The 14,499-nt window shown below is 42.4% G+C and overlaps 1 protein-coding gene across 4 annotated transcripts in view; it reads left to right on the forward strand.

Annotated features, from left to right (window-relative positions):
- The window catches only part of LOC138852166 (serine-rich adhesin for platelets-like), a 927,448-nt gene that overhangs the window by 732,160 nt on the left and 180,789 nt on the right, over positions 1-14,499 (forward strand). The window lies entirely within an intron of this gene.

The raw sequence follows: 14,499 nt of genomic DNA on the forward strand, positions 1-14,499 counted from the left end.
GAGCTAAATTCAGAATGAGGAAACTTATTCTCAACCCAGAACACAGAGACAACTTTATTAACCACTTGGATCAATGGTATAAGAATTACGAGCCCATTGATACACAAAAATTCAATAATGATTTAGTTGCCAATATTGAGACTGTCCTCACAGATCAAGTTGGCAGGAAAAGAAAACATAAACTTTCCACTATAACTGACAGTAAAAAACAATGTAAATACTATAATGATCCATAATTTTTTTTATATTTTATTTAAAAGAACATTACACATACAATCCTCATATAATTATATACATCATGTATTACAATCATGTCATATAAGGGGTAAAACTCAAGCTCCCGGTCCACTCTGAAAGTGTACTGGACTCTACCCTGGACGACTTAACTATACAAGTTAAGGCTACAAGGAAACATAAAATATCAAGGAAACATAAAATATCAAGGAAACATAAAATATGAAGGTCATTGGTAGTGGTCCAGCGCCTGACTGGAGTTACTATACAACATCAGTAATGACAACAATATCTATAACCCGCAAATTGAAAATATATACATGTGTTGCACTTACAACTGTAACATTACAGCAGTGCATAACATACATAATTATCAAGGCTATTTTTTAGTATGATTTATTTACAGAGATAAGTTAATTAGGTTTATTAAAAAATAAACCCAAGTAAACCTCCCACAAAAGTGTCCTAGACACTACCCTAAAGTGACATAATCATCCCCCATCTATACTAATCAATCGAGCCTAATTTCAAAACACAACATATCCATAACTTAGTATCTTTGCAAGCTTGTTGCAACAAGAATGTATAAGCTAGTACAATAATATGTACGTATAAACTTTAAAAAAAAGGAGATGCATACTTATGATGCACATACAACCATAAAATTACAGTAGCTTAGAACAATCAAGTTTAGTAATGGTTTACTGCACTCAATATCTACCTGCACAATATGTTATACCCAGACCTGGTGTTACATGAACACTCACACTGCACAATAGGCACACAATCCTAACAGTGTGATTGAAAGGGTGCACAGCCACGGCAAATCTATCCTCCCACTGCCTTATTCCTGAAATCGTGAGTGTTGCAACCAGTACTTATACATATATACACACACACACACACACACACACACATATATATATATATATATATATATATATATATATATATATATATATATATATATATATATATATATATATATATATACATACACACATATAAAGCCCCAACACGCCCTTTCAACACCCTCCCCCCCAACCTCAGCATTGTTCCTCATATAAGTGAATGCCACACTAATATGCTTTGCATTGATTACATACAATACTATTATTAAATATTAAAAACGTGTGTCCCCAAAAAAAAACACAAACGCCTTAACAAATTAACACACCATTCGCCTGTGCGTAAAAGGGAACAGGTATTTTGTTCCAGTTCTTAAACCATACCACTAAACTTCATACCTAAACCACTAATTTTACAACAATGCAAATATGCAAATATACGGGTATGTAGGGTCACAGCGCCCCACAACCAATTTCATTGAACAGCAATTAAATTCAACATGGGTATAAAATTAACACAGTACTTCTTATAAATTTTCACATAAAGTATAAATCATCACCAGGCCCATGACATTATATAAACCACCAGAACAGATGCCTAAGCCACCAATCCCTGACAGTGAGTGTAATAATTATCCAATTACCAAAAAATATATATATGACTTACATGTGGAACTAAACTGAAATCAGGGTGACTCTGACCGAAAAAGATGAATTAACCCGCAAGGAACACAACCAGGTCTCAAACTGATGCCCTCACATACTCCACTCATACATCACATACAACACAACCTCCATAACCTTACCATACCCACCATTCACGATAAAGGAGACCTGCCCCTTGCCCGCCCCCATGATCCCGGAGGAGTTTCGCCACAGAGAGGTTACGATAACCCTCCGAGAAACTGGACTCCGAACGCCCCCCATATATTAATCTATTCCTACACATTGTTCTATAGAACCTTGCTGCTAACGCTTTTAGCCTCAACTGACCTTGAACCTCCCTCATTCCCCATGAAACATTCAAATAATCAGCCATAACATACATCAAAGCCCTTCCCACTTCTCGTGATACCCCACTGACATCCATCGACAAGGTCCTAAGAAACGACCAACTCCCCCCCCCAAACAGCCTGATAACACTCGCCATCCAGACCCTCACCTCCCCCTCCTCCCAAAGACGAGCAAAAATATACATGATAGGCGGTTTCCTCCTCCCCACAGAACAAGCATGTCGCCTCTCTCACCAACCCCATTTTATGCAACACATGCTTGGATGCTGCTACCCCCATGAGGAAACGGTATACCAACTCCCTGACCCTTGCTGGTATCTTAAGCAGCCTGAACTCCCTCCATATCACCTGCCAGTTATACATGGGGTACACGACAACCCCCTGTAAGACACCCCTTCCCCACACCGCACCCACCAACGTTTTAACCCTCAATATTGAAACCTGTCGCACTGTCAACAAGAACCTCAGCAAATCCTCGCAATTCCTCAAGTCCCTGCCACTCCACCAGTTTTTAGCATCCATCATCACCCTATCCACCCTAACACCCCCCTCCCCCCACTCTAATATACCTCTGCTTAATATATAAGGCCATCACCCTAGGCCCCAAAGCCAACAATCCTAGCCCCCCCCCCCCGTTTCACATCCGTCATAACCACCTCAGATAACCAGGCCCTCCCAAACCCCCACACAAACCTCAAAACCCTCCTCTGTATTTCCTGAATGTCCTGCGTCCGCAAAGGGAACACCTCTGCCACACCCCATACCTTACTATACACCAGCGAGTTAATAACCAAAACCCTCTGCTGTAACGCCATTTCACTAACCCTCAAACCTTCAAGCTTGCCTATAACCCTACTCGTGACTAGTTCAGAGTTGATCCTCCTGCAATCCTGCACCTGCACCGTATACCATATCCCACAAACCCTATGTCTGTCACCAACTGTCCATCCCATCTCCTCCCCCAATCTCCCCCTAACCCAAGTCCCTACCTCCAACAACCACGACTTTGCAAAATTAACTTCCACACCCGAAACATCCCCAAAACTCTTAATCACCTCACCCACCCTTCTTAAAGCCCCCCCACTCATTACTAGAACAGTGGTGTCATCAACATAACCTACAATTTACTCCATGCAGCCCCCATCTACCCCCTGCAATTCCTCCTCCACAGCCTCAAAGAAAGGATGCTGCACACATGCAAAGAGCAACTGCGAGAGCGGGCAACCCTGCCTTAAGCTCTGTTCCATCAGCACCGGCTCCCCCAGCCTTCCATTAACCTGCACCCTCATGACTGCCCCCTCATATAGAGTGCGCATCCAACTCACTACCCACCCCCCTCCAAAACCCAACTTCTCCAAACAGACCCATAAAAATTCCCTCTTCACTCAGTCATAACCCTGAGCCCAATCCAAACCAAGGATGCCCCCTTCCGCGCAGTTCTCTATAAAATCCCTTATCCTACTGTGCCCATTCTTCATACTTCGTCCCGGGAGCCCACACTGACCTCTATGTATCACAACCCCAATTACCTTCTTTAATCTATTACCCAATATCTTTGCAAAAATTTTATAATTCGAACACATTAAAGACAACGGACGATAATCACCCAAACCCTTCCCCTCGCTCCCCTTCAGCACCAAGACAACAACCCCAGTTCTCTGTGTTCGCCCTATCCTACCACTGCTCAACATATAATTCAGAACTTCCACTAGGCACTCCCTCAGACTCTCCCAATGTGCTCTATAAAAATCATTAGATAAACCATCTATTCCCGGTGCCTTCCCCTGACTCAACCCATTCACCACCTCCTCCACCTCTGCCTCCTTAATGCTGCCCTCCAACATTTCCCTGTACCCATGCCCCAAACCCAGATGAGCCCTGATAACTCCAAATGAATCCAACCCAACAACCCCCTCCCTCCTCTTCCATTTCTCCCAAAACCAATAATCTGCATACCTACTGATACTGTCTGTATCAGAAAAACCCTGACCCTGCACATAACCCCCCCCTCCCCCACCACTAAATGTGCCACAGTAGTCCTCAACTGTCTGTCCTTGAATTTCCTTAGTACATACCCGGATGGCCTGTCACCTTTTAAGACGTCCTCCAAGCCTACCCTGACTCTGAGTGCATCAAACTGTTCGTTATGAATCTCCACTAAACGACTTCTAAGTTGCCCCATAACACCACTCACACCTTCCCTACCCCCCCCCCCATAACAATCATTCAACTGCCCCTCTAAGTAATTCTGCAGGCCAAACCGCCAGCGTGCCCGTTCCCTGCCACGCGCCTTGAAAAATTTTGCAATCTCCACCTTTGCATACAACTCCCACCAGTCTAGCAAATTCACATCCTCATTCCTAGCCTCCCAAAAAAGTTTCCACCAGTCCTGAAAGGACAAACCTAGATCCTCCTCCTGTAAAAGCTGCACATTCAATTTCCAATAACTCGGAAATATGCGCAGAATACCATCTACCCGAAGGTCAGCCAACACTGCCCTGTGATCAGACAAACCCATGTCAATAGTCCTAACCCTCTCCACACCCATCCCCTGCATAACATAAATCCTTTCCAACCATGCTTCATAACTCCCCTGCACACAGGTGTGTTCCACCTGATACCCCCCCTGCCCACCACATCAACCACCCCCACATCCCGTAAAGCATCCCTCAAAACGCTCAACACACACCCCGCACCTCTCGGTCTCACATCTCCATGCCAGATCACACAATTCCAATCTCCTCCAACTATCGAAACAGCAAGTAAACCCCTGAGATAGTAGAACAAAACTTCCCTAACAAAGTGTGCTTTTACTCTTATATTACTAATTGTCGGCATATAAACCCCCACAAAACATACCCTACTCTCCCCCCAATACCCATCCACCCGAACAACCCTCCCCCCCCTCCTCCCACCCCATGACAGCCACTCCTCCCTTAAAATGCAAAGCCCAACTTACAAACATCTTATATCCCCTCAATTGCAGCTCACATCCTGACCTATGGTTATGCTCTTGCAAGAAACAAACGTCCACGTCACACCTTCTCAAAAATCACTCCAACTACACCCTTTTGACTTCATTCTTGAGACCATTAACGTTTAAAGTCACACACCTGAATGTTCAAGGAAAGGTGGTTTACCTCTGTGGCTTGCTCACGCTCCCTTTTAAGCTGCTCACACTCTCCTTACCATTCTTCTTAATCAGACCCCCACCCCCCCTGGCCCACCCCACCCGATTTCCCCTGTGCACCCCCTCCCCCGTGTAGTGGTTTTCCCTACCACATCTGCCCATGCCTTCTTACCTGGTCTCTGCCCAGGTGTCAATACTTTGTCCAATTCAGACGACCCCGCAGGCCGCTTCCTAGAGCTACCACTCAAACTCATATCTTCCTCAGGTACATCCTCCCGATGTACCTCAGCTACCACAACTGTTTCCTGGCCTCGCTCATCCAAGACTTCCACTTTTCCCTGCAGCCCTTCCATCTTCTGCACATCACTGGACCTTCCATCCAGGTCCTCTCCAACCAAAGCGTCCTCCAAGAAATCCTGTAGCACAGACTCCAATAACACCTGCGTCGACGTTTCCCCTCCCTCCACCGCCACAGGCCTTGGTGGAACCTCACTAGCCTCCTCCGGGAGTGTGACACACTTCCCCAACAGGTCCCCCTCCTTCTCTGCCTCCTCACTCCAGAGAGCCTTCCTTTGTCCATCCGTCCCATTCCTCGCCGTTACCACCGTACTCAGCTGTCGTTCCTCCTCCAAAAGGGTTGGCACACTTGGGGCAGCCCTACGTACACATTGCGCCGACATGTGCTCGTACGAGTCACAAAGACGGCACGTCCTCCTTTGCCCTGTGTAATGCACATAGACTTGAGTTCTGTATCCAGTCAACAGAACATATGAAGGTATAGGCCTTCTCAACGTCATCTTGAGGGTGTAGGAACCTTCCGGGAGGCCTTCATGTGGGTCATCCCTCCGTACCCCCCCCTCTAGCCTCATGAACAACACCATAGTTTCTGAAGACGTCCTCAATTCCAAACTGCGTCGCCTCAAACGGTACATTCAGTACCCTAACCCATCTGAAGTATGTAGACATCATGCATACACACCTCCACCGTCGAGTTAAGGCACATCCTTTGTTCCTTGTACTCAGCCACCATACTACTGTAGAAACTGGCCCTCATAAACTTCACGAAGACTCTTCTCAAACCATTGAGGGCAACACCATACAGCTCCTCATTAGGGATGCCGTAGAGATCTCTAATAATAGCTGGAAGGAGCACATTCATCGTAGCAGTGCTCAACGATCCCCGTATCAGCTCGTTGCAAAAAGTGTTAACCCTCCTGCCGGCACGATCCGCCATCTTGGAACACTGAAAACTGCGCAGAAACCAGTTGATTCAGGAGCTACTGCGCAGCCTGTCCACACGGCTCGAGAGCGATGAGGACAATGATCCATAACTACGTAATCTAACACATGCAGCAGCTGGGAGGATTGGTAAAACATACCGTGAATGTAGAACCCCAGACCTGCTCAGAACGTTCCAAGCTGCACTAACAAATGCAGGGAATAGAAAGCAAGAACTTAGGCAACAGGAAGGGTCAAATAGTTGTACCTCTTTAAGTTTGGCTTGGAAAGGTATAAATAAAATAACCAGGAAAAAGACTGGTATTGTTGCTCATCCCTTTCTTCATGAAAATCAAATGACCTCATAAATGACGGGTCCAAAACATCCAGACATGAAAACCTTCCATCTCATATTAGAAAAACTTACAGAGTGCTTCTGAAGAAATGTTGAAATTGATTAATTTTATGAGCCAAAATATTGATGAGAGTGATTGCCTCTTCACCGAGTATGAATTAGATAATGCATTAACTAAAGGTCGATCAACTGCTGCTGGAGTGGATGGTATAACCTATGATATTCTCAGAACTTTAAGGCACGTGCCTGATAACCCTTTGATGGCACTGTATGATGCCAGTTACATTGAGGGAGTTCTTCCTACTTCCTGGACCAATAGTCTCATTGTGCCGATCCCTAAGCCCCAACAGCCTGATACATTTAGACCGATCTCCTTAACTAGTTGTCTTTGTAAAACTTTTGAAAGAACGATACTTAACAGACTGTACTTCAGAATCAGACACCAACTTTCCCCCTTCCTCTATGGGTTCATGAAAGGTAAAAGTGTGCAGAACTGTATTTCCACCTTTCTCACTGCACACACCTCTATTAGTTTTACCACATTTCTTGATCTAAAATCTGCATTTGATATCGCAAACCGAACCGTTATACTACATGAACTAGCCAAGATGAATATTTGTGGTAGCTTACTCTGCTGGATAATAGGATACCTGTCAAATGGAATATCCTCTGTCCTCTACCAAGGCTTTAGAAGCGAGTCTAAAGAAATGTCTTTACGTACACGGCAGGGAGAAGTTCTCAGTCCCATGCTATTATATATTCTGATTATGCTCTCCTAAATGCTCTACCTGCCTCACCTAAACATATAGCTATAAGCTATGCTGATGACATCATGATCTACACAACAGGGCATAAGAAGATGAGTACCATTCTTAATGAAGTTCAAGCAATTTGCAATCGACTAGGCCTCATAATATTTTCCTCTAAAACAAAGATAATAACACGCAAACGACATCCCCCACCCATTTATTTGCAGGGTGAAATCATTAGCTACGTTAAAACTTACAGATATCTTGGTGTAGATGTACCCTTTAACAAATCCACTATACCACAACTAAATAAGAAATGCAAAGATAGGCTAAATACTCTCAAAGCTGTTGCTGGCTACAATCCCAACTATGGTGCTAATGTGAGAATCGAGAGAATGATGGACATAGCCTATGTTAGGTCCTTAACTGATTATGCTGCTCCCATGTTGATATTAGCTAGAGAAAGTTCCCTCCGACCCTTGGAGTTAATGCAAAATGAAGCTCTCAGAATTATTCTTGGTTGTCCCAAATCTACAAAGGTTCTTAATATGAGGAAGGAGCTTGGTATTTCTAGTATCAGTGATAGGATTGTTGATATTAACACTGTACTCGGTATTAGAATGTTAAGAAATGAACCAGAGACTGTCACAATGAATCTTACTAAGTGTCTAGAAGTAAATACACACACATCTAAATGAATTGTGAAAACATGCAACATTATTAAGTTTTATAACCTGCATGAACTGTATCACTGTAGACAACAAGAACATTTCACCCCTACATGGAAGATGTGTTCATTTAATATCACATACCTACAAGTCCCTCCAAAGAAGCTCATTGCTAGTAATCTCTTCCTTAAATCACTTGTTAAAGCATCTGCTCAAGAAGAAATTTCTCGCCTAGCTGGTAGTAATAAGTTATCACAAGTTATATACACTGATGGATCTAAACAGGAGTCTTCTGGCAGGGCTGCATCTGCTCTTGTTGCCACCTCCCTAGTTAAGAACAATAATAAATTTGCTAAAGAAGGCATAAGAATTAACAACTGGGCGTGTACACTGCAAACTGAATTGTTTGCAATCCTAATGGTGCTAAAGCTAACTTATGACACTGAGCTTGACTCTGTCATCATTACTGATTCTGTGTCATCATTGAAGGTTTCTGACTCATATAATGACTCCAACAACATGCTCATTGGGGAAGCCAGGTATAGATACTCAAAAATCCGGGAAAAAGGAATTAATGTACAATTGCTATGGATCCCATCACACATTGGATTACTCCTTCATGATAAAGTTGATATGTTAGACAAGAAGAGTACCCAGAAGGAGAATGTAGAATATAACTTTGGTATAACTGTGTCTAGCATTAGGAATAATATTAGGAGAGAAGTAAATAATGAAAATGATTGTTACAGTAATGCAGTTAGAAGCCTGAGTAGATCTATAACCCACTATGATAACATGAACGTAGATAAGTATGTTTATGGTGCAACTTGCAATGTGAACACTGACTGTTGTTGTAGTGGCCAGGCTTAGGCTTGGTTACAAGTACTGACTGATGTTGTAGTGGCCAGGCTTAGGCTTGGTTACAAGTGCTTCTGGCAGTTTGGGAGACACACAGATGATCAAACTAAATGTAAATTATGTGATCAGGCATATGGTCACTGTCTTGAACACTATGTGCTTAATTGTCCACTTATTGAGGAATACAGAGACAGACAGTATAATAACCTGTGTGACATGTCAAGATATCTTATTAATGAAAATAAGATACCAGACATACTAAGCAAATTTCCTAAATTTGTTTGTTACAGATAAGTGAACTTTAGAAATAAATCCAAATGTATACCTGTTAACCCTAGGCCTTTTGTGTATCCATATGCTCTCGCGCTACCGTCCACAGGATGGATATGCTCTCGCGCTACCGTCCACAGGATGGATATGCTCTCGCGCTACCGTCCACAGGATGGATATGCTCTCGCGCTACCGTCCACAGGATGGATATGCTCTCGCGCTACCGTCCACAGGATGGATATGCTCTCGCGCTACCGTCCACAGGATGGATATGCTCTCGCGCTACCGTCCACAGGATGGATATGCTCTCGCGCTACCGTCCACAGGATGGATATGCTCTCGCGCTACCGTCCACAGGATGGATATGCTCTCGCGCTACCGTCCACAGGATGGATATGCTCTCGCGCTACCGTCCACAGGATGGATATGCTCTCGCGCTACCGTCCACAGGATGGATATGTTCTTGCGCTACCGTCCACAGGATGGATATGCTCTCGCGCTACCGTCCACAGGATGGATATGTTCTTGCGCTACCGTCCACAGGATGGATATGTTCTTGCACTACCGTCCACAGGATGGATATGGGACGCACAATAAACTAGCCACTTCGGTGGCAAAATCTAAAAATCTAATCTATCCGATTTAACAAAGGATTTAACTTAAAGTTTAACATAGGCTTTAACATAGGATTTAACATAAGAAAACCCAATATAGTCAATGAGTGTTTAGTGTAGTACTGTGATAGGTTGTATTGTGTTACTGTGATAGGTTGTATTGTGTTACTGTGATAGGTTGTATTGTGTTACTGTGATAGGTTGTATTGTGTTACTGTGATAGGTTGTATTGTGTTACTGTGATAGGTTTTATTGTGTTACTGTGATAGGTTGTATTGTGTTACTGTGATAGGTTGTATTGTGTTACTGTGATAGGTTGTATTGTGTTACTGTGATAGGTTTTATTGTGTTACTGTGATAGGTTGTATTGTGTTACTGTGATAGGTTGTATTGTGTTACTGTGATAGGTTTTATTGTGTTACTGTGATTTACACTATGTTGATTGTTGTATTATGGCGCTGTGTATTGCCCTGTGTTGTGTGTTGCATTTTGCTCTGGTATGTTGCAATATTTTGTGTTGCATTGTGTAGTGTTATATGTTAGGTTGCATTGTGTTGTGTTATATGGTGTTAGGTTGTACTGTGTTGTAGTGGGTTGTATCGTGTATTGCGCTGTAGTGGGTTGTATCGTGTGGTAGTGGGTTGTATCATGTTACAGTGGGTTGTATTGTGTTGTAGTGAGTTGTGTTGTAGTGGGTTGATCAAGAGTGTTGTAGTGGGTTGAATTAATGGAGACAAAGGATGATGTATTATTTCGATAAAAAATGTTGGGTTATTGTATTGTGTTGAGTCGTGGGATGTAGAGTATCTCTGGTAGGTAAAAGGAAGAGCAAGGCTATCGATAATGACTGTGTCAACATAACTGGAAATATACTGTAGTGGTGACAGCTTACTCCACCATTGGTAGATGTGTGTGTGTGTGTGTGTGTGTGTGTGTGTGTACTCACCTAATTCACCTAATTGTGGTTGCAGGGGTCGAGACTCAGCTCCTGGCCCCGCCTCTTCACTGGTCGCTACTAGGTCCTCTCCCTCTCTGCTTCCTGAGCTTTGTCATACCTCTTCTTAAAACTATGTATGGTTCCTGCCTCCACTACTTCACTTGCTAGGCTATTCCACTTCCTGACGACTCTATGACTGAAGAAATACTTCCTAACGTCCCTTTGACTCGTCTGAGTCTTCAGCTTCCAGTTGTGACCCCTTGTTTCTGTGTCCCCTCTCTGGAACATCCTATCTCTGTCCACCTTGTCTATTCCCCGCAGTATCTTGTATGTCGTTATCATGTCTCCCCTGACCCTTCTGTCCTCCAGTGTCGTCTGTCCGATTTCCCTCAACATTTCCTCGTACGACATTTCCCTGAGCTCTGGGACTAGCCTTGTTGCAAACCTTTGTACTTTCTCTAACTTCTTGACGTGCTTGACCAGGTGTGGGTTCCAGACTGGTGCTGCGTACTCCAGTGGAGAAATTATCTCCAGGATCGAGGGATGATTGATTCATAAAAGAGTTTGCATAAATGGGGAGAAATCAGTGAGTACCCACTACCAATGGTGTTCCACAAGGTTCAGTATTGGGCCCCTTATTGCTCACAATATACATAAACGAGTTAGATCAGGTAATTAATAGCGACATAAACAAGATTACCGATGACACTAAAATAGGCCGTCAAATAAATTCTGATGAGGACACACTAGAACTACAGACTGATCTAGATTGGTTGATGCTGTGATCAAAGAAATGGCTGATACAGTTTACTGTAGACATATGTAAGGTTCTAATCTTGAGTGAAAGAAAATAACCATGACACCTATAAACTAAACAATGTATATTTCAAATTGAATAAAAAAAATGACTTATGAGTTCTGGTTAGCAGTGATATTACTTCAAGACAACAGTGTCTAAGTGTTCACAATAAAGATAACAGGATTCCTGACCTTCACATCAAGAAGTATAAATAACAAGAGCCCCTCAGGATAATCTTCAACTTCACATATCCTTGGTAATGCCTCGCTTTAATTATGCTACGCAGATCTGGTCTCCATATTAGAGAATGGACATAAATACGCTGAAAAACTTACAGAATAGGATGATGAAGTTGATCTTATGTATTAGAAATCTTTCCTACGTGGATAAACTGAGGCCCTGAATCTGCACTCTCTGGAAAGGCATAGAATTGGGGATATTACTGAAGTGTGTAGATAGGAATAAAATAAAGGAGAATGCATAGCTTGCTGAAAATAACAAAAAAGGCACAATACCGTGACTGGAACGATACACAAATAACCCGCACATAAAAGAGAGAAGCTTACGACGACGTTTCAGTCCGACTTGGACCATTTACAAAGTCACATTAACCAAAAGTAAGGAACGAACGAACCAGAAGTGGAGCAGGACGGCTATATATGGGCAGGAAGAGGTGGTGGTAGTAGTAGTAGTAGTAGTAGTAGTAGTACAAGAATGGTATATAATACCGACAAGATGAAATTAAGACACATGCGCAACACCCGGGCATCCCCATCGTAGACGTTTCGCCATCCAGCCAGCCACTGGATGGCGAAACGTCCACAACAAAGACAACCAGACGCCGCACGTGTGTCTTAATTTCATCAGTAGTAGTAGTAGTAGTAGTAGTAGTAGTAGTAGTAGTAGTAGTAGAAGAAGAGGTAGTAGTAGTGGTGGTAGTGGTAGAAGTGGGGAATAAGGAGGACGAGCCAGTCAAATACAAAGGAAGGGGAGCACTACAAGGAAGCTAGGTGCCCACAAAGGGAGAGCAAGCGCACAGAGGTGCGTGAAAGGGGAAGTGGTGAAATAAATGAAGAAGGAACAGAAACACGAGACTGAAGAGAGAAAGACAACCCAGAGGAGAAAAAGGAAAGAGGAAAGTGGAAGAGGGAGAAGAAGAAAAAGAAAAAGGAAAAATGAGGAGTCAGGTTAAGTCACGGGTGTTCTGAAGTTTGGAGCATTTTACAATGTAGTGGGAGAGGAAGGCATCTACAGAGACGAAGCCAGGGCTAAGGTTCATACAAGGAAAGTTGTGTATTAGAAAGGATTCAACTAGACGGCGACTGTTCGAGTTGGAAGTACCACCACCTCTTCCTGCCTATATATAGCCGTCCTGCTCCACTTCTGGTTAGTGTGATTTTGTAAATGGTCCAAGTCGGACCGAAACGTCGTCGTAAGCTTCTCTCTTTTATGTGCGGGTTATTTGTGTATTGCTGAAAATATCAAACAAGACAGGACTCGTAATAAAGGATTCAAGGTGGAAAAACTTAGGCTTAAAAAGGGATGTAGGAAAGCATTGGTTTGGTAATAGGACTGTGGATGATGGAACACTTGCGAGTAGCCTGACTGAAGGGAGGACTCTGTGTAGCTTGGAATATGTTGATTGGTGTTAAAATATATTGTTAATGTGGCTTGTTATCATTGTTGTTACTGCGGCTTGTTATTATCGTGTTATTATTAGTGTAGATTGTTACTAGTACTGATTGTTGTTAATGTGGATTGTTATTAGTATTTATTGTTGGTAATAGAGATTGTTCATGGTATTGATTGTCGTTACTGTAGATTGTTGTTACTGTGTGTTGTTATTATGGATTGTTGTTAATGATTGTTGTCAATGAAATGTTAGTGTGTTATATGTTACGAATGTGGATTGTTGTTAGTGTTGATTGTTGTTAGTGTTGATTGTTGTTAGTGTTGATTGTTGTTAGTGTTGATTGTTGTTAGCGTTGATTGTTGTTAGTGTGGATTGTTGTTAGTGTGGATTGTTGTTAGTGTTGATTGTTGTTAGTGTTGATTGTTGTTAATGTTGATTGTTGTTAGTGTTGATTGTTGTTAGCGTTGATTGTTGTTAGTGTTGATTGTTGTTAGTGTGGATTGTTGTTAGTGTTGATTGTTGTTAGTGTTGATTGTTGTTAGTGTGGATTGTTGTTAGTGTGGATTGTTGTTAGTGTGGATTGTTGTTAGTGTGGATTGTTGTTAGTGTGGATTGTTGTTAGTGTTGATTGTTGTTAGTGTTAATTGTTGTTAGTGTTGATTGTTGTTAGTGTTGATTGTTGTTAGTGTGGATTGTTGTTAGTGTGGATTGTTGTTAGTGTGGATTGTTGTTAGTGTGGATTGTTGTTAGTGTGGATTGTTGTTAGTGTGGATTGTTGTTAGTGTTGATTGTTGTTAGTGTTGATTGTTGTTAGCGTTGATTGTTGTTAGTGTGGATTGTTGTTAGTGTTGATTGTTGTTAGTGTTGATTGTTGTTAGTGTTGATTGTTGTTAGTGTTGATTGCTGTTAGTGTTGATTGTTGTTAGTGTTGATTGTTGTTAGTGTTGATTGTTGTTAGTGTTGATTGTTGTTAGTGCTGATTGTTGTTAGTGTTGATTGTTGTTAGTGTTGATTGTTGTTAGTGTTGATTGTTGTTAGTGTGGATTGTTGTTAGTGTGGATTGTTGTTAGTGTGGATTGTTGTTAGTGTGGATTGTTGTTAGTGTGGATTGTTGTTAGTGTGGATTGTTGTTAGTGTTGATTGTTGTTAGTGTGGATTGTTGTTAGTGTGGAT

The sequence above is a fragment of the Cherax quadricarinatus genome, chromosome 6 (genome assembly GCF_038502225.1).
Source record: "Cherax quadricarinatus isolate ZL_2023a chromosome 6, ASM3850222v1, whole genome shotgun sequence".
NCBI classification, from domain to species: Eukaryota; Metazoa; Arthropoda; class Malacostraca; order Decapoda; family Parastacidae; genus Cherax; species Cherax quadricarinatus.